Genomic DNA, 26,259 nt, shown 5'->3' on the forward strand with positions numbered 1-26,259 from the left:
GTATGGAAACTTATGAGCACAACTGTATGTAGTTTGAGGAATAAAGGTCACGACCTTTCTCTATTTTTGCAATTAAACCAACTAGACAACCTTATGATTTCTGAACTGATAGCTCTACTGACCATTCAGACGTTGATATGGGGGGTTTTCCATCTATACACATGATGGAAACAGGTTTGGAGGTGGTGTGGCCGTTTACATACGGAATCATTTTCCTGTGAAAATGAGACATGACTTAATGGTTGATGATGTTGAGGGTGATGGTTACAGGAACAACTTCCATATTTAAAACCAATAGTTCTTGGCTGTTGTTGTAGGCCACCTAGTGGCAGGATAGAGTATTTAAAAGCTTTATGTAATATGCTAGACAAAGTGACAGAGGAAACCAGAGAGCTGGGTGGCTGGGTGAACTAAATATTGATTGGCTGATAATTGTCCTCTGAAGAATAGGATTACATCTATGACAGACGAATGTGGATTATCTCAATTAATGTATCAACCCACAAGAATTCCTAGTAATAGTACAGGGTCTACTGTGTTGCTGTCTCCAGGAGGACAAAACTACCTCAACCCTGTCCTAAAATCATTACCAGAAGACGGTATAGGGCATTTAACCAGGTGAATTTCCTAAATGCACTTGATAACATTAACTGGGATTTGGTATGTGTACCTCTCTTAATTTATTTATGGATCTTTTCATCAGAGTTGTTAACAAGCATGCCCCGTTAAAAGAAATTTAGTGTTAAAGCCAAAAGTGCTGCGTTGGTTGACACTGAATTAAAGAGCTTGATGGCTCAAAGGGATGAGGCCAAAAAGGTTCCTGTTCTTTCTGGCTCTCTTGAAGACAGAAAACTTTATTGTACTTTAAGGAATCAAGCGACCAAGGTGAACAGAGTGAAAGAGAAAAAAATATTTTTAAAAGAGAATCTCCGATAGTGGTACAGATAGTAAGAGAATGAGGAACGTACTCAATGACATCATGGGGGGAAATTCTACCTGGACTTCTTTTGTTGAATTGAATTGAGTTTATTTGACTAAGACATCCCAGACTGCAAATGATTTCAACGATTATTTTGTTAATAACGTTCCCAAACTTAGAGAGAAAATGGATTGTACTGTTGCAACTCTGATGAGCTGATAAAAAAAGACATTATTCTGAAGGATAAACTGTGTAATTTTGAATTTTATCAGATTAATGTTGTGTCGATGGAAGTGTTGCTGAGATCTTTGACTATTGGTGGGTCTGCTGGTACAGACACCTTGGATAGTAGGCTGTTGAACTTATCGGCTGTACATATTACTAAACCAATCTGGCACATATTCAACAGAGGTCTGATTAGTGGAGTGTGTCCAGAGCTTTGGAAGGAGGGCAAAGATCATTCCTTTACCCAAAGACACAAAATCAACTTCCTGTGTGTAGCATTTTGCCTATTCTGAGTAAATTGGAAAAGATTGTATTTGAGGCAAGGCAAGGCAAGGCAAATTTATTTATAGAGCACCGTTCAAACACAGTGCTTTACAAAGAAATTCATCTGACAAATAAACTTTGAAACTTGAAACTTAAAGAAATACAGAATAAAGAAATATATTAAAGCTTTAGAAGAAATGAAAGACATACATTAAAACAAATAATGAAGAAAAGAATAATAATAAGGTAAGAGATTTATTAAGATTAGTTTAGTTTTTTAAGTAAGTAGGGTCTATTTTCTACTCTACAGCCTGTGCATTTAGGAATGTTTTAAGTCCTGATTTAAAATAAGTGAGTGTGTCAGCAGTCTTCAGGTGTTCAGGAAATTTGTTCCACAGGTGAGGAGGTAGGAACTAAAAGCTGCTTTACCTTGTTTCTTCTGACTGTAGGAACAGTGAGTCAACCTCTTCCTGATGACCTCAGAGGTCTGGAGCTTTGATCTTCTACAAGTCAATCTGAGATGTAGTCAGGCCGAGACCCTTCAAAGCTTTCTAGAGCAGAAGGACCATTCTGAAGTCAATCCTTTGGCGCACAGGCAGCCAGTGGAGAGGGTGGAGCACGAGGGGATGTGCTCCACCCTCTTTGTGTTGGTGACGACACTGGCTGCAGCGTTCTGGATGAGCTGTAGTTGTCTGACAGATTTTTTTTTCTGAGGCCTGAAAACACACCGTTACAATAATCTAGCCTACTGAGCAAGTACAAGATTACATTCCTCACAATTCTCACAACAAATGGACTGCGGAGTCCCTCAAGGACGCTGCCTCGGACCTCTGTTATTTAAAATTGTCACTAATGATACGCCGTCTGTACTCTCAGTAAGGCTACACTGACTATGTTTGCCGATGATTCTACTCTTTATTATGCAGTCCCTTCATGTTCAGAGCTTAATCAGGTTCTATCTTGTGAGATCAGCACATTATTTAACCTGCTCAAAGCAAATAATCGTATTCTAAATATTTGAAAAACAATGAGTATAATATTTGGTTCCAAGTATAGATTATCACATAATCCGAAATTGAATATACGAGTAAATGGTCAAACTATACAGCAAGTAAAAACGGTGAAGCTTCTTGGACTTTGGCTTGATTGCTCATGGGCATGGTCAGGGCCGGAGTGGGACTCATTTTCAGCCCTGGAGTTTCATACCTCAGACCGGCCCACTTTAGATCACCACCTATTCAAATCATGTCACTTTAATCTTAAAAATGTGAAGTCCATAGTGCTATTCTGTAAAGCCTTGTAATTCAATGTATGTTTCGAAAATATTTCCATTTCATTGCAAGTAAGGGTTCCTTCATACGGAAAACTACAACAGTATACATCTTTTTTTTTTTTATATTTTCAGAATCTATAGTTCAAATAAGTGTTAACAGATATCCAAACCTTCAAAATGAAACAAAAACATAAAATATTAGATTCATAATAGAATCAAAAAAATTAACTTTCTTATACAGAGTATATGCAGCAATCCTGAGGTTCAATACCTTTTTAAGACTTTTTTAAAAACCTTCCAAAAGAAATGAAGACCTCATCGCCACTTTCAGTTGTTGTTAGCAACACATCTTTAACAGTTGTAGTTTACAACTGAACAGAAATGAGGTCAGCTGAGAAGGAATAAAACTCAGAAGAATGAATTAAACTAACGGCAGGTTTACTGACGTTCCCCTCAGTCACAACAAGTAACAACAGTTATTCAACGCCAACTGAAATGGAGAATTAAATTCTTGTGCATACTAGAGAATTAGGGACTAGTTTTAGACTAAATACATTGTAGTATCATAATTAACTGATAGTATTCAGTGACTAGAGTACACCAATAAAGAGACACAAACTGATGCATGACAGAGTGCAGTACTGTAGTACACAAACTGACAAAATGTGGATCCAGTTTGTCACTGAAATATTTTGAAAACAAGTATTGAAGTACAATTCATGAACATTGAAATGTTCTTATTCCAGGAGTCTGATGGAGGGACAGCTTCAGGAACTTGCTCATCTGCACTGCAGTAGGGAAGCACCCATCCACCTTTTTTCACTTCTGATCCTGATACTTAAATTTGTATATCTGCTGATACTATTCAGATACCAGAGCTGTTTACTTTAATATTATTATCATTATTGTTGTTGATTTTATATGAGGCTGTAATAAACTCTTCTCTACAGTAAAGTATGAAATGTACTAATGTATACATGTACTCTCTCTAAAGACAACTTGAGGTTAGTATCAGGACAGAAAAGGAAGCAGTACAAAGTATTTTAGTTCCATGTGGACAATGTGGGGGTCTGCGTGACGTCATCATCTCATAATAAACTAGTTCTACCTTTAGAACCTCAGAATCACTTTATTAATCCCTGGGGAAATTCTTGAGCAAGGCAGCAGCAACACAATGTTTCCAGCTCTAACGCAGCTCCAACCATTGGGACTATTTTCAGGGAGTTTAGCGTGGAGTAGGACGCAGCTTCACGGAGGTGTGAATCACCTGCTGACAGCCTGGAGGAGCTGCTGCTCATTGTTTTGATGCCGTGGTCAGTGCCGTTCTCCTCGGGGAGCTGGCTGTGGCGTCTGGCGGCAGAGCGACCGCCTCACTGTACCACGGCTTTGCTAACATCCACGTCGATACTTTGAGCGTAAAATAGGTCCAAACAGTTGGAAAAGTTGGATAGCACAGTGCTACTTCCCTAGCCTGCTCGCTGGCTGCAAACTGTGGACTGGATTTCCTGACTCATTCCTCCTGGTCTCATTGAGACCCGCCTCCCTTCAGGAAATCCAGTCCACAGTTTGCAGCCAGCGAGCAGAGCAGCAGCAGGGAAACACTGGGGATCATTTCAGCACCATGAAGCAGACCAGGATCATGGATCAGACCAGGATCATGGAGCAGACCAGGATCATGAAGCAGACCAGGATCATGAAGCAGACCAGGATCATGGAGCAGACCAGGATCATGGATCTGACCAGGATCATGGATCAGACCAGGATCATGAAGCAGACCAGGATCATGAAGGAGACCAGGATCATGGATCAGACCAGGATCATGGATCAGAACTCTCTGCAGGTTGGAGCGGACATTTCTTCTCGTCTGTTTTTGCGCCGGAATATTCGCACCCGTACGCGTGCGGCTCCGAGAACGCAACCGAGTCAAAGAGTATAAAATTTAATACCTGATAGAATCCGCTCACTAACACCAGAATGAGAGCAGCTCACTAACACCAGAATGAGCGCCGTTCACTAACACCAGAGTGAGAGCCGCTCACTAACACCAGAGTGAGAGCCGCTCACTAACACCAGAGTGAGAGCAGCTCACTAACACCAGAGTGAGAGCCGTTCACCAACACCAGAGTGAGAGCCGTTCACCAACACCAGAGTGAGAGCCGTTCACCAACACCAGAGTGAGAGCCGTTCACCAACACCAGAGTGAGAGCCGTTCACCAACACCAGAGTGAGAGCCGTTCACCAACACCAGAATGAGCGCCGTTCACTAACACCAGAGTGAGAGCCGCTTACTGACACCAGAGTGAGCGCCGCTCACAGTGACGTCTTTGGTAAGGAAACATTCTCCAGCCTGGAAAACTGATCAAGCTCATTTTTAATTATCGTGCAATTCATTGATTTATTGATTATCGCGACAGGCCTAAATGTACTGTACCTTTTCATATATTGGAAGTACTGCTTGATTGTTCACACACTGTTCCGGCAGCTCAGCTGTTCCTTCCATAGTGACGGGATCAATCCCCTCATCACCACTGGCTCTGCTTCTCACACTACATCACTTTTTAAAAATGATGTAAATTCTCAGCACGAAACTCCCCTTTTTACAAAGTTCAGCTCAGTTTCATTAATGTAGAGCTGAATCATCTAGCATCTCAGGGCATTCCCCATATGGAGCAGGTCTACATCCTTCTCTTCATTATATTGAATATAATCTGATCTATCCTGAGATCAGTCCGACCTGCTTGGTGCTGCTGGGTCTGGGTTCTGAGGAGCCTTCCAGTTATGTGGCTTTGCATCATACAATTTCATCTTACCTGTTCCATCGTCATTTTAATCGTTTTAATGAACAAGTCTGTTTCCAGAACTTTCCTCTTTTTTAATTCTAGCCTTCTCTGCTCCACCTTGTTCTTTCTATCCGTCTTCCAAACACCAGTGACCTCTGTAAAAAAAATAAACAGCCAGTGGCAAACTTTAAATAAAGTTTATTTAAAAAAGAAGAAGCTGGCAGTGGAGGGAGGCGGGGGCGGCCCAGGCACCGCCGAAACAGCATGTCATCAATACAGTGCAGGGAAAAAGAAAAAAAAAAAGTGAACACCGGCCCTCGCGGCCCAAACATCAGACCGGCCCCCCGGGAATTGTCCCGGGCCTGGTCATGGTCTGATCACATCAACAAAGTTGTTGCCAAAATGGCTGGAGGTGTTGCCATAACGTGGAAATGTGCACCATTTCTTAATTCACAGTTACTTAGTCGTTTTGTTTGTACATTGGATTGATGCCATTTAGATTACTGTTCAGTTGGATGGGCTGCTGCTACGGCTGGACGTAAACTATTATTTTTAAAACGATTATTCGGGCTATTAATTTATTGAATAATCAACTATTCTAATGAGTAATTAGACAATTAATCCAACAATTATTTTTCTGTTGCACGATTAATATAAACCATAAAATCTCAAATAAATACCTATAATATCTGAATAAATTACTTTTATTATACAACAGTTTTCCAAAGCCAAACATCTTCTGCTTAACACAAAATAAAAGCAGTGTCATACAAAATGCAAGGCCTGTCAGTGTTTACTCTTTTACAGTACCAATAACTCGAGTTTAAAGGTTTTGAAAAATTACTAAGTTGTAGTGTAAAACAAAACACTGTGCAGTGCACAGTATGGACATTGCTGAGTCCATCCATCCATCTTCTCCGTCCCCGGGTGGTGGTGGTGTCAGTCTGAGCACCGTCACCCAGATCACATCGCACCATTAAGAACCTTCCTGCAGGTGGAGAGCCCACGGGAAGGTGGAGAGCCCACTGGAAGGTGGAGAGCCCACGGGAAGGTGGAGAGACCACAGGAAGGGGGAAGGTGGAGAGCCCACGGGAAGGTGGAGAGCCCACGGGAAGGTGGAGAGACCACAGGAAGGTGGAAGGTGGAGAGCCCACGGGAAGGTGGAGAGCCCACGGGAAGGGGGAAGGTGGAGAGCCCACGGGAAGGTGGAGAGACCACAGGAAGGTGGAGAGACCACAGGAAGGTGGAAGGTGGAGAGCCCACGGGAAGGTGGAGAGCCCACAGGAACATTGCTGAGTGTTTAACACAAAACAAAATTCCTGTTTAACAGTTTAACAGTTCCTAAGGGAGAGCACTCAGTTTTACAGTGCAAACATAAATCTCTCCTGTATAAAAGATTAAAAATAGCAAAAACAAACACTGTGCAGTACACAGTACACAGTACACAGTACACATTCCTGAGTGTTTGTTCCATTGTCCCAAAATAAAACTTAAGGCAAAATCAAACGGACTAAACTGCTCTTCTGTGTGTACAATATAGCCCTCTACTTTCCTCCCTCATCACCACACTGCTCCTCCTCTACATTACCGACTCTGAATTACTGTGGAGGAACGGGAGCATGTCCACGGGCTCTTTTTCAGCTCACCATGGTCCCTGCTGCTGAGAACAAACGTTCAGAAGCTGTGGATGGAGCAGGGGCACCCAGATAGGATTTTACCATTTTCCTTCCACCACTGGAGCGAGTTTCTGTCCTTTGGAAAGGGTTTCTCTCCGAAGTACACAAGCACCTCATTCCTGACAGTGTCTTCCCTCTGGTCTTCATCTTCCTGCTCCTCATCATCATCTGAGCCAAGCGGCGTGTCCAGGACAGACTTTGGCCTCTGGCCGGAGTCGTCTCGCTGGTGGGAGACGTCTTCTCCAGGCTCTTCCCTCAGTCCAACTGCTCTGGCTTCAAGTGCAAGGTTCTGAAGTTTGATGTTTACCTTCAGTATGTCGTCTGTGGACGGGAACCTGAGTTTTCAGAATCTCGGATCAAGGGCTTCGGTGAGGATGCTCACTTTGTTCCCATTTTAATCGTATGAAGTCTCACTCTTCCATCTGAAAAAGAATGGATTTGATTTACACACTTACAGAAATTCAAAGTGTTTGGAGAGAAAGACCAGTAGAACCAATAGATCTACATGGTAGAACCAGTAGAACCAATAGATCTACATGGAAAGCTTAATTTAAAATAGATTTGGTTAGTTCAATACAAGAGATATAAGAACTGAATAATTAAACTGACCTTGAAGCAGTCTCTGCAGCAGCTGTTTGGAAGGCGGCAATGGGAGCGGACTCAAAGGCTGTCTCTGTGGACTTCTGTAGGCCTTTCACCAGCAGAGGCAGGACAGATCCTGTGACGTATGCCTCTCCACTCAGGAAGATGGTGGCTTGCTGGAATGGCTCATGTGCTTGCTGTAGTTCCTCCAGGAGGCTCCACTGGTCAGCTTTCATACCCAGGTAACGCTTTGATGCCTTGGTGACCTCTGGTCTGAGAGGGTTGCAGCCACAGGCCACCGCTGCTCAAGGAGGCGTGTAATCATATAGTAGGAACTATTCCATCGCACAGCGACACGTGGGTTCATTCTGTTGAGGTGGGCCCGTCTGTTCTTGTTTGGCCTTGAGTTTAAGGAGGGCGACATCGCTCCTGTGGAAGTAACTGACCAGCTCCCTTGCTGCCCCAAGTGCCCCGCTGGTCCGGGGATCTTTCAGAGCATGGTTGACTCGTAGCTGTGTTGTATGACCAACAGACCAAAGTGAGGCAACACCATGCCTCTGCTCAAGGATCCGTAGGGCTTCCACCACATTGGCTGCGTTGTTGTGGACAATTGCCTGGACATCATTATGGAGAGAGGAATCAAACTTCTCAGCGACCTCTTCAATCCAGAGAGCGATGATGTCTGCTGTGTGTCGGTCATCGGGGGGCTTTGTACTCGGGACAAATGAGTCCATCTCCCAGTTGTGGTTGATGTAGTGGCAGGTCACTCCGAGGTAGGCCTCCGTGGCAATGCTTGTCCAGGCACTGGTGGCGAGTGTGATTTTTGAGGACCTCTTCTTTAAGTTGTTCTTTAAATCTTCAAGAGTACCTTGATATGTCTTTTCCAACCGGTTTGTGAACCACCACCTGGACGGACATCTGAAGCCTGGGCAGGCCTGTTCCACCTTCTAAATGAATGGGTCACCCTCAACAAGAGACAAAGGCCTCATGTCTTTGACCATCACCTGTAAGATAAAGAAAATTTATATAAATAACATAGCACCTTTCATAGAGCCTTATGTTGCTTACAGTGGAAGCAGCTTTAATTATTTGACAAATCAAACAAGAACACAAAGAAAAGAAGCCAAGTTAACGTAGGGGAAGTTTGGGACCCTATTTTCTCATCTGCTTTTATCTAAATGAGTGGTGGGTTAGGGTGATTTTTTTTTACATTCATTGTCAGACGTTTGCTCCTAAAAGACACTCAAAGCGAGCAACAGTGAGCTAATTATTACTTACTCCAAGATCTTTTTGTTCCGCTCGGTTGCCTTCTGTGGAGTGCCTTGCGTCTCTTTGCCAAGATAGGACGGCAAGGTTCTTCACTTTGCCCTGGAAAACCAAAAAGCAATGCATATTAGAGGTATTTATCTGCACTGTAAAATATTTTCAGTGCTCATAAAAACACATTGATTCCTGAGCACTGCGGCCCACCTCATGTGCAGCCCTGGGACATTGCCTTGGCTGCATTAGTTGCACAGGACAATACATGGACATAGCATTTATTGCCACACAGCAATACTGGTGGTATTTCTATTTCCCAATACACTACTAACGTTACACAAACGTGAAATTAATTTAGCAAACGTTGACGATAGTAACGTTACTTACTTCTATTATCCGGCGTCAGGAGTAACAATGGGACGCCTCCACTTCAAATGCTCCCACATGGAAGTTGTGCTGGTGTGACATGCCAGCTCCATCGTGCAAAGACTGCGAATTACTATACCTTGACCCTTGTGGCTGCGTTTAAAGTATTCCCACCTCTTTGATGTAGGGCGGCGGGCTGTGTTTTGGTGACATGTAGAGTTTGGGAGGGCAGGCTGCTGAGCCTGAGAGGTGGTTGGAGACGGAGTTTTGTCCTCCATGCTGGTTTGTTTTGGTCACTCACGGGCGTGTGGCGAGTAGGCGTGGCAACGCGTCAACTTCCGGATTTGACGGCGACAATTTTTTTAGAAACGAGTAGCCGACGTTGTCGACGTGTCGCTACAGGCCGAGCTGCTGCATCGAGCTGTCTTCTTAGAAATTTACAAGTGTCTCAAAACAAGGCTGCAAGACCGGTTCTTGGTTGTTCTACAAGAACTCGGGTTGCAGAAATGCATGAACGTCTCGCTTGGCTGATTGTGAAGCATAAACTACCTGCTAATATATTAACATACCTTCACTGAATTATCAACACTCAGACGCCTGAATTTCTTTATGATAGCATACCCCCCCCCCCCCCCCCCACCCCCACCTGAACCAGTGTCCGTATCAATACCCCCTACCTGAACCAGGTTCAGACACTGGACTGCCTGAACCCGACACTGGACTGTGTCTGGTGTTTACAGTGTCAACACACACGTTTTCATTAACAACACAACATGTTGAAGCTCGGGCTGGATATATATATATATATATATATATGGAACATACTGAACGCATTGCGGCTTGTTCCTCTCTCTGATATAGAAAATGACAATATTATTAATATTCCAGTGTCACACTGGTGGAGACAAAACGAGCAGAGCTACGTCATACACCTTCGCTTAGTGGAGAGCGAGCGGGGAGTGGAATGTGTGAACAGACACGGAGGATGGCAGAAGATTCCAAAACGAAAGAGCAGGGATCCATCATATGGTGGTAGTTTGGATTCAAGAAGGAAGACGTTGGACAAACAACAGTGTTGTGCAGAATACGTCGCAGTAGCGTCGCCACAGCAAATTTATATTACGGTTTAAAAATCTTTGACGAGACAACGAAGAATGTCTGAAACTACGACATCAACGTCTCCTGCCGGTTTCGATAACGTCACGGTAACTCGCCACATAGCAGAAGACATGGTCCCCATTAGTGTGGAGGAACAGTCCAGTTTCAGAAAACTCATCAACACATAAAGAGATTACCTGTCTGGTGGCAAACATCCTGCAGAGAAACTGAACCTGTGCCCGTATTCACAAAGCAGCCTCAGGCTAAAAGTCGCTCTTCGTGACGTCACTCTTAAAACAAAATCTTAGAACGCATTAATACCCAAGATGAAGGCGATCACAACATCGCGATACCCGGCGACAGCGAAGATGCAGCAGTGTACCGATGATGACGATCAACCGATCATCGATGGCAGTCACGTCCGCATAACGGGACCGTCACAAGACGAGGCTGTATGTCAACAGAAGACACTACCACAGCATCAACACGCACATTGTTTTTAATACAAACTGTATGATTGTGGACGTCGTGGCAAAATGGCGCGGTTGAATGCACGACTCACGGACGCTGTCTGAAGGACACAACGTGCCAGCTGGACACCACCTGTTAGGGGACAGGGGTTACCCTGCACACCTTGTCTTCTCACTCCATACCTTCGTCCAGACCACAACAGGTAAATTATATTAAATTATAGCCTATAATGCATTGACATTAAGGAGCAGTTGGATTATCTTATTACTTTAAAAGTCTCCCGACAACAATTTACCATCTTCTACGATTATTTACAATTTCCAGCTCTTGAGTGCAGCTGCTTTATTTTTTGTTTTGTTTGTGCGTAGGGCCCATAAGAAAAGCCCAGCGTTGGTTGAGCGGGGTATTGGACAGTTGGAACGGAGATTCCATGTGTTGCCCGGGGAAGTGAGGCTGTCGCCAGGAAAGGTCTCCCAAATCATAATCCCCTGTGCAGTACTTCACAATACCTGCAAGGCCAGGCACCTCCCTGACCCTCCTGAGGAAGGTCAGGACAGCGGTGATGAAGAGGATGGTGATGGGGGGGGGGCGCTCCGACAGGGGTCCGTACAGTTTATACAGTTACACTTTAACTCATTTCCCATCAGTCATTGCTTTGAACCAACATGTAGGTAAACAGTGAAACGTGTTAAAGTAAATCACAAGATGCATCATTTATTTGACAGCCAATTTATTTTTCACATTTTTTATGCTTTCACATGTAGCAGCTAGCAGAGTTAGCATGTAGCAGTTTGTAGAGCTAGCATGTAGCAGCTAGCAGAGTTAGCATGTAGCAGCTAGCAGAGTTAGCATGTAGCTGCAGAGAGTCAATGGAGCGAGAGTCCAGACTTCATATCTTCATCTATTGTGTTTTAATACGTCAGCCAAGCAGTCCTGATTCTGAATCACCATCATCATCATCATCATCATCGGAACCAGCAGCTTGTTTGATGGTTGGTCGCTCATGTTGCTAACGTTTCCTAGCTGTGCTAACCTACTAACACACCTGCCAGTCAAAGTGTGTGTGTGTGTGTGTGTGTGTGTGTGTGTGTGTGTGTGTGTGTGTGTGTGTGTGTGTGTGTGTGTGTGTGTGTGTGTGTTCATCCAGACTGCAGAAAAACACAAACTACATCTTCCTGGAACAGCAGCAGCTAACGGAGCTAGTAGCAGCTAATAGCAGCTAACGGGGCTGAAGCCTAAAGTTACCCTGACGGAAGCCGACACGGTCCTACCTTCAGAGTCCGGCCCGCCACAGAAACGAAGTTCCACCGGAGACTCGCATACTTCCAGCGGTGGAGACGACCCACCGACAAGGGACAATGTACAGACTGAGCCTGACGAGTGCCCAGAAAACCGACAGCAGCAGAGAACAGAGCATCAAGTATTTCCGCCTCATCACAATAAAACTCTGACCTCATAACTCAGTGCAGCAGGCACTTCCGCCTCGTCAGAATAAAACTCTGACCTCAGAATTCAGAGCAGCAGATAGATAGATAGATCGATAGATAGATGGATAGATAGATGGATAGATGGATGGATAGATGGATGGATGGATGGATGGATGGATGGATGGATGGATGGATGGATGGATGGATGGATGGATGGATGGATGGATAGATAGATAGATAGATAGATAGATAGATAGATAGATAGATAGATAGATAGATAGATAGATAGATAGATAGATAGATAGATAGATAGATGGATGGATGGATGGATGGATGGATGGATGGATGGATGGATGGATGGATAGATAGATGGAGAAACGGGAGGAAAGGTTTGAGGAGTTAGTCGGTGGAGCTCTTTGGCTGAGCAGTAGGAACATGGTGATCATTCAGAGCTGGGGATCTTTCAGCGTGTGACGGAGGCATCAGTCAGCTGGGGTTACATCAGCCCTGTAACACCCTGAGTGACATAAAGTCTTTAAACATAAAACAAAACTGTACGACTGACACACTACGAGCTAAGTGTCAGAGTATAAACAATTATTGGTGTTATGAAATAAGGATAAACGTCTTAAGTGCCTCTCCGCCCTGTGTCCTTTAAGAAACTGCTCCAGGAAATAAAAGCAGATCTGAAAACATGACTTGTGGTATGGCGGGTATTACTGAGTGACGGTGCTGACGGTGCTCATCAGGATGTGAACATCACAGTTTTTCTCCGATAGGAAGTGGAGTCCTGTTGAACTTCTTGTTGACAGTGATTTTTGACCTCTACTTTGAACGGGTTGGTTACTGTCAGGAACCAGACCACTGCTGTGAACGGGTTGGTTACCGTCAGGAACCAGACCACTGCTGTGAACGGGTTGGTTACTGTCAGGAACCAGACCACTGCTGTGAACGGGTTGGTTACTGTCAGGAACCAGACCACTGCTGTGAACGGGTTGGTTACTGTCAGGAACCAGACCACTGCTGTGAACGGGTTGGTTACTGTCAGGAACCATCATCCAAAGCTATCATCCAAAGCTCTTCTAGTCAATGATCTGATAAGTGAACACAACATTGATCTCTTTGGATGAACAGAAACCTGCTACGTAAAGATGAGTATGTTAGTCTAAATGAAGCCTCCCCTCCAAGTCATACTAACACTCAAATAGCTGGTGGAGGTGGTGGAGGAGGGTGGAGGCAGCCATCTAGAACTCTCACTTACTAATTAATATTAACCCAAAACCCAACTTTAGTTCTTTTGAGAGTCTGAGCATGACCATGCCACACCCGTCAAATAAAATAGTAAATTCTGTAGAATCTGTAATCATTTCTCGTCCTCCTGGACCTTCTTCAACTTTTCTAACTGAATTCTCTGAATTGTTGTCAGATGTAGCCCTGACTAAAGATAAGGTTATCATGGTAGGAGACTTCAATGTTCATGTTGACCTAGAAAATGATAGTTTCAGTGCAGCTTTAGATCTACACTTGACTCTCTAGGTTTCTCTCAGGTAGTAGACGGGCCTACCCAGAAACATCTCCACACCCTAGACCTTATTCTAACTTATGGTTTGAATATCGAGCATCTGACCATCTCTCCTCACTATGATTTCCTGTCAGATCACTTCTTAATAACCTTTGACTTTGTTCTAAATAGTTCTAACCCTCCGGTTAAAGCCGTGTTAACCAGGTCTCTCTCTGATAACATAGTAACTAAATTCAAGGAAAGAATTCCCTCTGCTATAGAATCAGTAGTGGATCTTCCTGACCCGTATACTGTTGCTAGCTCAGACATTGAATACCTAACAAACAGTCTGACAGATATGCTAAAAACAACGCTAGACGACATAGCTCCTCAAAAAATGAAACTGAAAAAACAGGAAAAGTCCTCCCCATGGTTTAACTCATCAACCCGCCAGCTTAAACAACGCTCCCGTAGATTAGAAAGAACTTGGCGTTCAACAAAAACAGAGCTAGATTATATAGCCTGGAAGGATAGCTTCAAAACTTATAAGAAAGCTCTGAGTAGAAGTAGAACTAATTACTACTCATCCTTAATAGAGGAAAACAAAAACAACCCTCGCTTTCTTTTCAGTACTGTAGCCAAACTGACCAAGAACCAAAATAATGTTGAGCCCACCATTCCTATCAATATATGTAGTGAGGACTTCATGAAGTTCTTTCAAAATAAAATGACAAGGCTTAGGGATAACATCCATCAAACCCTACCGTCCGTTAGCCCCATAACAGAGGAACTGGTTAAACCTAACAGTCATCTGGAATGCTTTCAGCAAATACAACTAGTCCAACTAAACTCCCTTATTTCTTCTGCTAAACCAACTACTAGCCTGTTGGACCCAATTCCTACTAGAATTCTGAAAGAGGCACTGCCACTAATCAATAATTCTATACTGGCAATTATTAACCAGTCTCTACCAATAGGCTATGTGCCCCAATCCTTTAAACTAGCAGTTATTAAACCTCTCATTAAGAAGCCAAACTTAGACACAAGCCTTCTCTCAAACTACAGGCCCATCTCCAACCTTCCTTTCCTGTCAAAGGTTCTGGAGCAAGTAGTGGCTAAACAACTCCAGGATTATCTGCAGGAGAATAATCTGTTAGAGGACCTTCAGTCCAGCTTCAGAATGAACCACAGTACAGAGACTGCTCTGCTAAAAGTTACTAATGACCTTCTAATGGCCTCAGATAGAGCCTTCTAATGGCCTCAGATAGAGCTCTTCTATCTGCTTTACTTCTTCTGGACCTTAGTACTGCATTTGATACTGTCCATCATAATATACTCTTAAGGAGATTAGAAGATGGCGTCGGCATTAAAAACTTAGCCTTAAACTGGTTTAAATCATATTTATCTGACCGCTTTCAATTTGTTCATGTAAATAACAAATCTTCAATACATGAAGGGGTCCTGTGTGGAGTACCACAAGGCTCCGTCCTCGGACCCATATTGTTTAATCTCTAGATGTTACCACTCGGAAATATTATTAGGAAACACAACATTAACTTTCATTGTTATGCAGATGATACTCAGCTATATTTATCAGTTAAAGCCAATCAGGCCGACCAACTTGTTAAACTAGAGTCCTGCCTCAGGGACGTTAAGTCCTGGATGTCTATCAACTTCTTAATGCTCAACACATCCAAGACTGAGGTTCTAATCCTAGGTCCTAAAAAGCTCAGGGATTACTTTTCAGATAGTCTGATTACCTTAGATAATATTACCTTAACCTCTAACAGTGATATTAGGAACCTGGGTGTTATTTCTGATCAGGATCTGTCCTTTATGTCCCATGTTAAACATGTCTCCAGGACAGCCTTCTTCCATCTAAGGAATATTGCAAAAATGAGAAACTTCTTGTCCTTCAAAGATGCAGAACAAATGCTTCCTGCCTTTGTGACTTGAAGATGAGATGATTGTAACTCCCTAATGTCAGGATGTCCAAACTCCTCTGTTAGGATCTTCCAGCTAGAGCAGAACGCTGCTGCAGGTTTACTAACCAGAACTGGAAGAAGAGAGCACATCTCCCCAGTCTTAGCATCCTTACACTGGCTTCACATCAAATCTAGAATAGAATTCAACATCCTTCTGATCACATCTAAAACTCTTCATCACCAGGCTCCGTCCTATATGGAGAAACTTCTAGAAGGGTCTCACCCTCCACGAGCCCTTGGCTCTGAGGATGCAGGACTGTTGGTAATCCCTAAAGTCCTTCAAAGTAAAAGAGGAGGCAGGAGTTTCAGCCATATGGCTCCTTTACTCTGGAATCAACTAGCAGCCTCGGTCCGAAGGGCCCACACCATTAGTTTATTTAAGAGGAGACTAAAAAGCTTCCTCTTTGATAGAGCTTCTCATTAGGAATAAAATAGGAGCACTAAGTTGAGCTGCTCTAGGCCTAGACTGCTGAGGGGATTTCCTCTCTCCCGTTAAAGGGAGGAACTCTACATTTGGAGCTTCTGTTTCTTGTCTTTCTTTCTTTCTCTCTGTGTAACAACATTACTGGAGCCACCAGATCCTGACAGGAGGGGAGCAGGATCCAGGGGATCAGACCCAAGACTCCCAGAGTGGAGTTACCACGGTCCTACTACCTGACCCCCCACAGCACCGGGACCCCCCCACAGCACCGGGACCCCACCACAGCACCAGGACCCCCCCACAGCACCAGGACCCCCCCACAGCACCGGGACCCCACCACAGCACCGGGACCCCCCCACAGCACCGGGACCCCCCCACAGCACCAGGACCCCCCCACAGCACCGGGACCCCACCACAGCACCAGGACCCCCCCCCACAGCACCGGGACCCCCCCACAGCACCGGGACCCCCCCACAGCACTGGGACCCCCCCACAGCACCGGGACCCCCCCACAGCACCGGGACCCCCCCCCCCACAGCACCGGGACCCCCCCACAGCACTGGGACCCCCCCACAGCACCAGGACCCCACCGCAACGGCACGGCCCTTAAACTCCAGACTGAGATTGGTTCATCATCAGACCAACGCTCATCATAGACTTTTCTTAGTATTTGTACTTCTCTGGCCTGTCTGCCTCTCTCTCTCTCTTCTATTCCTCTCTCTCTCCCTCTTCTATTCCTCTCTCTCTCTCTCTCTCTCTCTCTTCTATTCCTCTCTCTCTCTCTCTTCTATTCCTCTCTCTCCCTCTTCTATTCCTCTCTCTCTCCCTCTTCTATTCCTCTCTCTCCCTCTTCTATTCCTCTCTCTCTCCCTCTTCTATTCCTCTCTCTCTCTCTCTCCCTCTCTTCTATTCCTCTCTCTCTCCCTCTTCTATTCCTCTCTCTCTCTCTCTTCTATTCCTCTCTCTCTCTCTTCTATTCCTCTCTCTCTCTCTCTTCTATTCCTCTCTCTCTCCCTCTTCTATTCCTCTCTCTCTCCCTCTTCTATTCCTCTCTCTCTCTCTTCTATTCCTCTCTCTCTCCCTCTTCTATTCCTCTCTCTCTCCCTCTTCTATTCCTCTCTCTCTCTCTTCTATTCCTCTCTCTCTCTCCCTCTTCTATTCCTCTCTCTCTCCCTCTTCTATTCCTCTCTCTCTCTCTCTCTTCTATTCCTCTCTCTCTCCCTCTTCTATTCCTCTCTCTCTCCCTCTTCTATTCCTCTCTCTCTCTCTCTTCTATTCCTCTCTCTCTCTCTTCTATTCCTCTCTCTCTCTCTCTTCTATTCCTCTCTCTCTCTCCCTCTTCTATTCCTCTCTCTCTCCCTCTTCTATTCCTCTCTCTCTCTCTCTTCTATTCCTCTCTCTCTCTCCCTCTTCTATTCCTCTCTCTCTCCCTCTTCTATTCCTCTCTCTCTCTCTCTCTTCTATTCCTCTCTCTCTCCCTCTTCTATTCCTCTCTCTCTCTCTCTTCTATTCCTCTCTCTCTCTCTTCTATTCCTCTCTCTCTCCCTCTTCTATTCCTCTCTCTCTCTCTTCTATTCCTCTCTCTCTCCCTCTTCTATTCCTCTCTCTCTCTCCCTCTTCTATTCCTCTCTCTCTCCCTCTTCTATTCCTCTCTCTCCCTCTTCTATTCCTCTCTCTCTCTCTCTCTTCTATTCCTCTCTCTCTCCCTCTTCTATTCCTCTCTCTCTCTCTCTTCTATTCCTCTCTCTCTCTCTTCTATTCCTCTCTCTCTCTCTCTTCTATTCCTCTCTCTCTCCCTCTTCTATTCCTCTCTCTCTCTCTCTCCCTCTTCTATTCCTCTCTCTCTCTCTTCTATTCCTCTCTCTCTCTCCCTCTTCTATTCCTCTCTCTCTCTCTTCTATTCCTCTCTCTCTCTCCCTCTTCTATTCCTCTCTCTCTCCCTCTTCTATTCCTCTCTCTCTCTCTCTCTTCTATTCCTCTCTCTCTCCCTCTTCTATTCCTCTCTCTCTCTCTCTTCTATTCCTCTCTCTCTCTCTTCTATTCCTCTCTCTCTCTCTCTTCTATTCCTCTCTCTCTCCCTCTTCTATTCCTCTCTCTCTCTCTTCTATTCCTCTCTCTCTCTCCCTCTTCTATTCCTCTCTCTCTCCCTCTTCTATTCCTCTCTCTCTCTCTCTCTTCTATTCCTCTCTCTCTTCCTCTTCTATTCCTCTCTCTCTCTTCTATTCCTCTCTCTCTTCCTCTTCTATTCCTCTCTCTCTCTTCTATTCCTCTCTCTCTTCCTCTTCTATTTCTCTCTCCCTCTTCTATTCCTCTCTCTCTCCCTCTTCTATTCCTCTCTCTCTCTCTCTTCTATTCCTCTCTCTCTCTCTTCTATTCCTCTCTCTCTCCCTCTTCTATTCCTCACTCTCTCTCCCTCTTCTATTCCTCTCTCTCTCCCTCTTCTATTCCTCACTCTCTCTCTCTCTTCTATTCCTCTCTCTCTCCCTCTTCTATTCCTCTCTCTCTCCCTCTTCTATTCCTCTCTCTCCCTCTTCTATTCCTCTCTCTCTCCCTCTTCTATTCCTCTCTCTCTCTCTTCTATTCCTCTCTCTCTCTCTCTTCTATTCCTCTCTCTCTCTCTTCTATTCCTCTCTCTCCCTCTTCTATTCCTCTCTCTCTCTCTCTCTCTCTCTCTCTCTTCTATTCCTCTCTCTCTCCCTCTTCTATTCCTCTCTCTCCCTGTCCTATCCCATGTACTTCACCCCCCAACCGGTCAAGGCGGATGCCCCCCCCCCCCCCCCCCCCCCCCCTTCCAGAGTCTAGGCTCCGCCCCCTTTCTTCCTGAAGAGGGACTTCTTATGAACTGTTCTTCCTGAGAGGGAGTTCTTCCTGGTTTCCTCTGTTGCTTGTTCCTTCTGCTGCTCTGGAAGGTTTAGTTGGGTTCTGTTGTTCTCTATCATTGTAAGAGGTTCTGGAAGGTTTAGTAGGGTTCTGTTGTTCTCTATCATTGTAAGAGGTTCTGGAAGGTTTAGTTGGGTTCTGTTGTTCTCTATCATTGTAAGAGGTTCTGGAAGGTTTAGTTGGGTTCTGTTGTTCTCTATCATTGTAAGAGGTTCTGGAAGGTTTAGTTGGGTTCTGTTGTTCTCTATCATTGTAAGAGGTTCTGGAAGGTTTAGTTGGGTTCTGTTGTTCTCTATCATTGTAAGAGGTTCTGGAAGGTTTAGTAGGGTTCTGTTGTTCTCTATCATTGTAAGAGGTTCTGGAAGGTTTAGTTGGGTTCTGTTGTTCTCTATCATTGTAAGAGGTTCTGGAAGGTTTAGTTGGGTTCTGAATTGAATTGAACCAGACCACCGCTGTGAACGGGTTGGTTGCGTTTTGGCACTTTGGCTATCAATAATGATTAATATTGATCAAAGTAATGATTGTATTGAAGATGATCTCTATCAGAAAGCTGAACAGCACCACCTGTTAAACAGGAAGTGATATCCAGTTCAGTTGTACCAGTCTCATAAGATTTATTAAACTTTTAATGTAAAATTTGAATCAATAGTGAAATAATTCCAGTTACCAGGTTTAACAGTAAAGCCTGAAGGATTCTGGAGTTCTTCACACAGAAGAGGACTTTGTGCTCATTAACAAATCAGTGAGACCGATTCCCACGGTGATTCTGCCGGCGTTTCTCCAGGCTGAGGCTGATGGTTCAACACCTGAACACCAGGAAAGGACATGATGGAAATATTCAACCTCTGGCTCTCCAGGCTTCATCCAGGAGCTTTAAACTGTCATTGTTCCTGTCCCCAGAGAGCCAAGCCCAGCTGTCTCAATGGTACCAGCCCATTGTCCAGCTGTCTCAATGATACCAGCCCATTGTCCAGCTGTCTCAATGGTACCAGCCCATTGTCCAACTGTCTCAATGATACCAGCCCATTGTCCAGCTGTCTCAATGGTACCAGCCCATTGTCCAACTGTCTCAATGGTACCAGCCCATTGTCCAGCTGTCTCAATGGTACCAGCCCATTGTCCAACTGTCTCAATGGTACCAGCCCATTGTCCAGCTGTCTTAATGATACCAGCCCATTGTCCAGCTGTCTCAATGATACCAGCCCATTGTCCAACTGTCTTAATGATACCAGCCCATTGTCCAGCTGTCTCAATGGTACCAGCCCATTGTCCAACTGTCTCAATGATACCAGCCCATTGTCCAGCTGTCTCAATGGTACCAGCCCATTGTCCAACTGTCTCAATGATACCAGCCCATTGTCCAACTGTCTCAATGGTACCAGCCCATTGTCCAGCTGTCTCAATGATACCAGCCCATTGTCCAACTGTCTCAATGGTACCAGCCCATTGTCCAGCTGTCTCAATGATACCAGCCCATTGTCCAACTGTCTCAATGATACCAGCCCATTGTCCAGCTGTCTCAATGATACCAGCCCATTGTCCAGCTGTCTCAATGATACCAGCCCATTGTCCAACTGTCTTAATGATACCAGCCCATTGTCCAGCTGTCTCAATGGTACCAGCCCATTGTCCAACTGTCTCAATGATACCAGCCCATTGTCCAGCTGTCTCAATGGTACCAGCCCATTGTCCAACTGTCTCAATGATACCAGCCCATTGTCCAACTGTCTCAATGATACCAGCCCATGATACCAGCCCATTGTCCAGCTGTCTCAATGATACCAGCCCATTGTCCAACTGTCTCACTGATACCAGCCCTGTGACCCATTCACTCCAAATCAGTGTTGGATTGTACAACTACTTATGATTGTAGAGACTTACATTGTTTCAATGACGTTTGATGGTCTTTTCTTTAATAATATTTCCATTTCCATGAAAAACACTATATTTTTGCTCAATATCTAGTAGGCCATGTGACCTACTGACTCCAAATCCATATTGGATCATGTAAGTACATAAGCTGATGAAGACACAATTCTATATTCAAAATTGTAATGATTGTTTTTAATAATATTCATATTTTTATGATAAACAATACTTTATTTTAGTTCAGTAACTCCTGGGTTACTGATTACAAATCCGTGTTGAATCATGTATTCCACATATCTACACAGGCTGGTTCAGACACAAGTTTCTAATCGGTCCATATTCGAATATCAACGTGGTAACCAGGTCGTGTTAAAATGGATTTCATTGTGAAAATCAAAAGCTTGACTCCGCTCGGAGACGTTACTGTAAAGATCACAATATAAACCATAAAAGTCTTGGAGCAGCTCACTTCACCAAACAGAAAGGAGAAATGGCTGGCTTGAACGCGGTTCTGATTTCAGAGAGTTAGTCTGTTCAAAAACCTTTTGGTTTAATCTCATAATGTTTAACATCAACACTTTTAATCTGAGACCTACAGGTTTAGTGCTGCCAGAGAGAAGAATGAACAGAAATGCTTGATTTTCACTGTTAATACTTCTTTCTTTGGAGAGGGTCATCTGGCCCCAGTCTTTCCTCAATTCCTTCTGTCTCATCTGGTCCGGGTCCGGATTAGACAGAGTCTGGGTCTAGACCTGGACCTTGGTCTGCCATTTGGTGATGCCTAGTGTTCTACACTAGGCATCAGAGTGTATAGAGAATGATGTGTAGATGGTATAGAGAGTGATATGTAGAGGGTATAGAGAGTGATATGTAGAGGGTGTAAAGAGTGATGTGTAGAGGGTATAGAGAGTGATATGTAGAGGGTTTAGAGAGTGATATGTAGAGGGTGTAAAGAATGATGTGTAGAGGGTATAGAGAGTGATGTGTAGAGAGTGATGTGTAGAGGGTAAATAGAGTGATGTGTAGAGAGTGATGTACAGAGGGTAAATAGAGTGATGTGTAGAGAGTGATGTGTAGAGGGTATAGAGAGTGATTTGCAGAGAGTGATGTGTAGAGGGTAAATAGAGTGATGTGTAGAGGTTGACGTATAGAGGGTATAGAGAGTGATTTGTAGAGGGTGTAGAGAGTGATGTGTAGAGGGTGTTGAGAGTGATATGTAGAGGGTGATGTGTAGAGAGTGATGTGTAGAGGGTATAGAGAGTGATGTGTAGAGGGTGTAGAGATGGACGTGTAGAGGGTGTTGAGAGTGATGTGTAGAGGGTGATGTGTAGAGAGTGATATGTAAAGGGTATATAGAGTGGTATGTAGAGGGTGTAGAGAGTGATGTGTAGTGGGTGATGTATAGAGGGTATAGAGAGTGATTTGTAGAGGGTGTAGAGAGTGATGTGTAGAGGGTATAGAGAGTGATGTGTAGAGAGTGATGTGTAGAGGGTAAATAGAGTGATGTGTAGAGAGTGATGTATAGAGGGTAAATAGAGTGATGTGTAGAGAGTGATGTGTAGAGGGTATAGAGAGTGATTTGTAGAGGGTGTAGAGAGTGATGTGTAGAGGGTGTAGAGGGTGTTGATAGTAATGTGTAGAGGGTGATGTGTAGAGAGGGATGTGTAGAGGGTATAGAGAGTGATGTGTAGAGGGTGTAGAGAGGGATGTGTAGAGGGTGTAGAGAGGGACGTGTAGAGGGTGTAGAGAGGGATGGGTAGACGGTATAGAGGGTGATGTATAGAGGTTATAGAGAGTGATGTGTAGAGAGTAAATAGAGTGATGGGTAGAGAGTGATGTGTAGAGGGTAATTAGAGTGATGTGTATAGAGTGATGTGTAGAGGGTATAGAGTGATGTGTAGAGGGTGATGTATAGAGGGTATAGAGTGATGTGTAGAGGGTATAGAGTGATGTGTAGAGAGTGATGTGTAGAGGGTATAGAGTGATGTGTAGAGGGTGTAGAGAGCGAAAGCAACCCTGGAGTGGCCCGAAGGCAACTGCTGAATGACTTGGGTCTGAGAAGTATAGAAAAACTTCTTTTGCTAACACTGACATGTTCTTACATAAATTCCTACATTATTACAAACATTGAATGCAACACTTACCGTAACCTAGCAACTAACGCACAATGCATTGTGTTGTCGTGGCTGCGCATTTGATAAGTTAACACGAGCAGTTCTCTACAGGTGAAAATCGCAGCATGTCTTTTTCTACCCTGAAATATAAAGTCAGTAAGGAAAACCTTCGGTTTAATCCTGCAAGGACAGAGTGTCTATTTATTTAACCACCAAGTCCCAACGCCAAACCAATGTGTTTACTCTGCAACGGGTGTGACGCAGTGCTGAGAGACCATCATGTCCACAGACACCACACTGACAAACACGCCGCGTTTCGGACAAACTTTCCCGAGGGATCTTGTGCGAGGGCGGCGTTTGACAGCGTCTTACAACCGGAGCTGTTCCACAATGAGACGGACTCGCACAGCTCAGGAGACGGCCAGAGCAGCTTCCCTTCGTGTCTCATGGATCCTGGCAAAGAAAGAGTCTCCCGTCACAGACTCAGAAACTGTGGAGGACTGCATGTTGGCTGTCGTGGATGAAGTCTTAACCGACGATAAAGTTAAGAGTGTGACATCGTCTATCAAACAGGTACCCCTGTCTGACACGTCCAACAGGGTTGACATTCTCGCCACAGATGTCTTGGAGACGCTCAGAAAAGCTGATAATAAGGCTGCAGCAGTAGAGCAGTCTACAGACAGAACTGACACAGCCCAGCTTTGCATGTATGTCTGTTGTTTTGAGAGCAAGTTTTTCAAAGAGGAACTGCTGGGCTTCTCGCCATGAGATGGACAAACAACAGGTGAGATACTGTTTGAAAACTTATCTTCATTTTTTGAAGACAAAGATCTGGACATGCTTGCTAGGGATGGGGCGCCATCCATGGCTGGAAAAGGCAGCGGTTTGGCTGCACGTTGGTCCACTGTGGCGTCTCAGATGACCACCCTGCATTGTCCCCTGCATTGTCCCCTGCATCAGACTCTATTGTGGGCAAAACTGAGCGCTCGTCTTAAAATGACAATGGACAATGTGATGGCTATAATAAACTTTATTCGCTCACCACCGAGCCTCCAACATCGCTTATGTCGCCAGCTGTTGTTGGAGATGTCTGAGGAGCACCAGGACCTACTGCTGCACCAGGACCTACTGCTGCACCAGGACCTATTGCTGCACCAGGACCTATTGTTGCACCAGGACCTATTGTTGCACCAGGACCTACTGTTGCACCAGGACCAACTGCTGCACCAGGACCTATTGTTGCACCAGGACCTATTGTTGCACCAGGACCTATTGCTGCACCAGGACCTACTGTTGCACCAGGACCTATTGCTGCACCAGGACCTATTGTTGCACCAGGACCTATTGTTGCACCAGGACCTATTGCTGCACCAGGACCTATTGTTGCACCAGGACCTATTGTTGCACCAGGACCTACTGCTGCACCAGGACCTATTGTTGCACCAGGACCTATTGTTGCACCAGGACCTATTGCTGCACCAGGACCTACTGTTGCACCAGGACCTACTGCTGCACCAGGACCTATTGTTGCACCAGGACCTATTGTTGCACCAGGACCTATTGTTGCACCAGGACCTATTGCTGCACCAGGACCTATTGTTGCACCAGGACCTATTGTTGCACCAGGACCTACTGCTGCACCAGGACCTATTGTTGCACCAGGACCTATTGTTGCACCAGGACCTACTGCTGCACCAGGACCTATTGTTGCACCAGGACCTATTGTTGCACCAGGACCTATTGCTGCACCAGGACCTACTGTTGCACCAGGACCTACTGCTGCACCAGGACCTATTGTTGCACCAGGACCTATTGTTGCACCAGGACCTATTGTTGCACCAGGACCTATTGCTGCACCAGGACCTATTGTTGCACCAGGACCTATTGTTGCACCAGGACCTATTGTTGCACCAGGACCTATTGTTGCACCAGGACCTACTGCTGCACCAGGACCTATTGTTGCACCAGGACGTGAGGTGGCTCTCCAGAGGCAAAGCACTGGAGCGGGTCTGTGATCTCAGGGAGGAGATGAAGACTTTCCTCCGCAGCAGCACGTTAAGAAGAGCGGAGAAATACTAAACTCAAATATTGGACGACAACTTGACGGCTGACGTCTGCTTTCTGTGGGACACATTTAGGAATCTTAATGATCTAAATGTGGGATTGCACGGTAGGGATAGAACTGTAGGACAGATGCGTGCCTTCCAAGTCAAACTGGACATTTTTACAACTGACTTCAGCACTGGGAGAATGCTGCATTGTCCCACACGACACAAACGCATCTCAGCCCCGTGGAAATCACTGAGGTGATGACGGGTTTCCTCACACGGTGGAAAGAGAACTTGACCAGTCGACTCGGTCGTCTTGTTCGGCCCACAGATGTGATGAGCTTCCCTGCTGCAACACACCAGGACTTGTCCACCAGAGTCCACTCTACTGACGGGAGGAAGTTCAGACTCCAGCTTGTGGACATGCAGTCATCCCGAGCCATGGCTCACGACCTTCACGGCAATGGACCTGCGAGGTTCTGGTGTAACCAATGTGCACCAGTTCCCTAACATTAAGAAAGTTGCAGTCCACGTGCTCAGGATGTTTGGATCAACATACACATGTGAATCAAGCTTTTCACACATGAAGGTGATATAAACCAGCGGTCGCTGCTCTCTGACTGACAGGACTCCAAACCACCGCCTGCAGACTGACCTCTTAGGAGTCAGGCCACCATCTTGTTCACTTCTCCCACTGGAAGACTCCACTAGGGAAGTGTTACACGTCTACAGAAGTTGAGATGGAAGGAATAATGAATGTACTTTCATGTATTTATGTGACTTTTTTCTTTTAGCTTATTATTTCACTTGGTTGTGAGCTTTATTTCATTTCAAAGGGAGAGTAACTGTGTCACTGCACTCACTAGTTATGTTTTTTGATTATATGCAGTCAAGATGCGACTGTCTCGGAAGAGACCAAATATAGACGGGGACAAACTGTCTTTTGTTGTTTCCAGAGAAGAAAAATACCTCAAGTTCTGAAAAGTTGCTGGTAAGCAAGTTACTTTTTTATCCACTTTCAGATGCGACCAAAACCAAAGATGTTGTTTCTAATCTGCACTTTGCTTTATGTTCACACGCACCTGAACAGGTACTGCTGT

At 44.9% G+C, this 26,259-nt stretch overlaps 1 protein-coding gene across 1 annotated transcript in view; it reads right to left on the minus strand.

Moving 5' to 3' along the window:
* LOC308117856 (target of rapamycin complex 2 subunit MAPKAP1-like) overlaps positions 1–12,309 on the minus strand; it is a gene marked incomplete at its 3' end in the record, with an annotated part of 28,937 nt that extends 16,628 nt beyond the window's left edge. Inside the window, exon 1 of the mRNA XM_080477005.1 lies at positions 12,186–12,309. The remainder of the gene's footprint in view (positions 1–12,185) is intronic.
* Positions 12,310–26,259: the final 13,950 nt, after the last annotated feature.

The sequence above is a fragment of the Lipophrys pholis genome, assembly GCF_963383615.2.
Source record: "Lipophrys pholis genome assembly, chromosome: 12".
Classification (NCBI taxonomy): Eukaryota; Metazoa; Chordata; class Actinopteri; order Blenniiformes; family Blenniidae; genus Lipophrys; species Lipophrys pholis.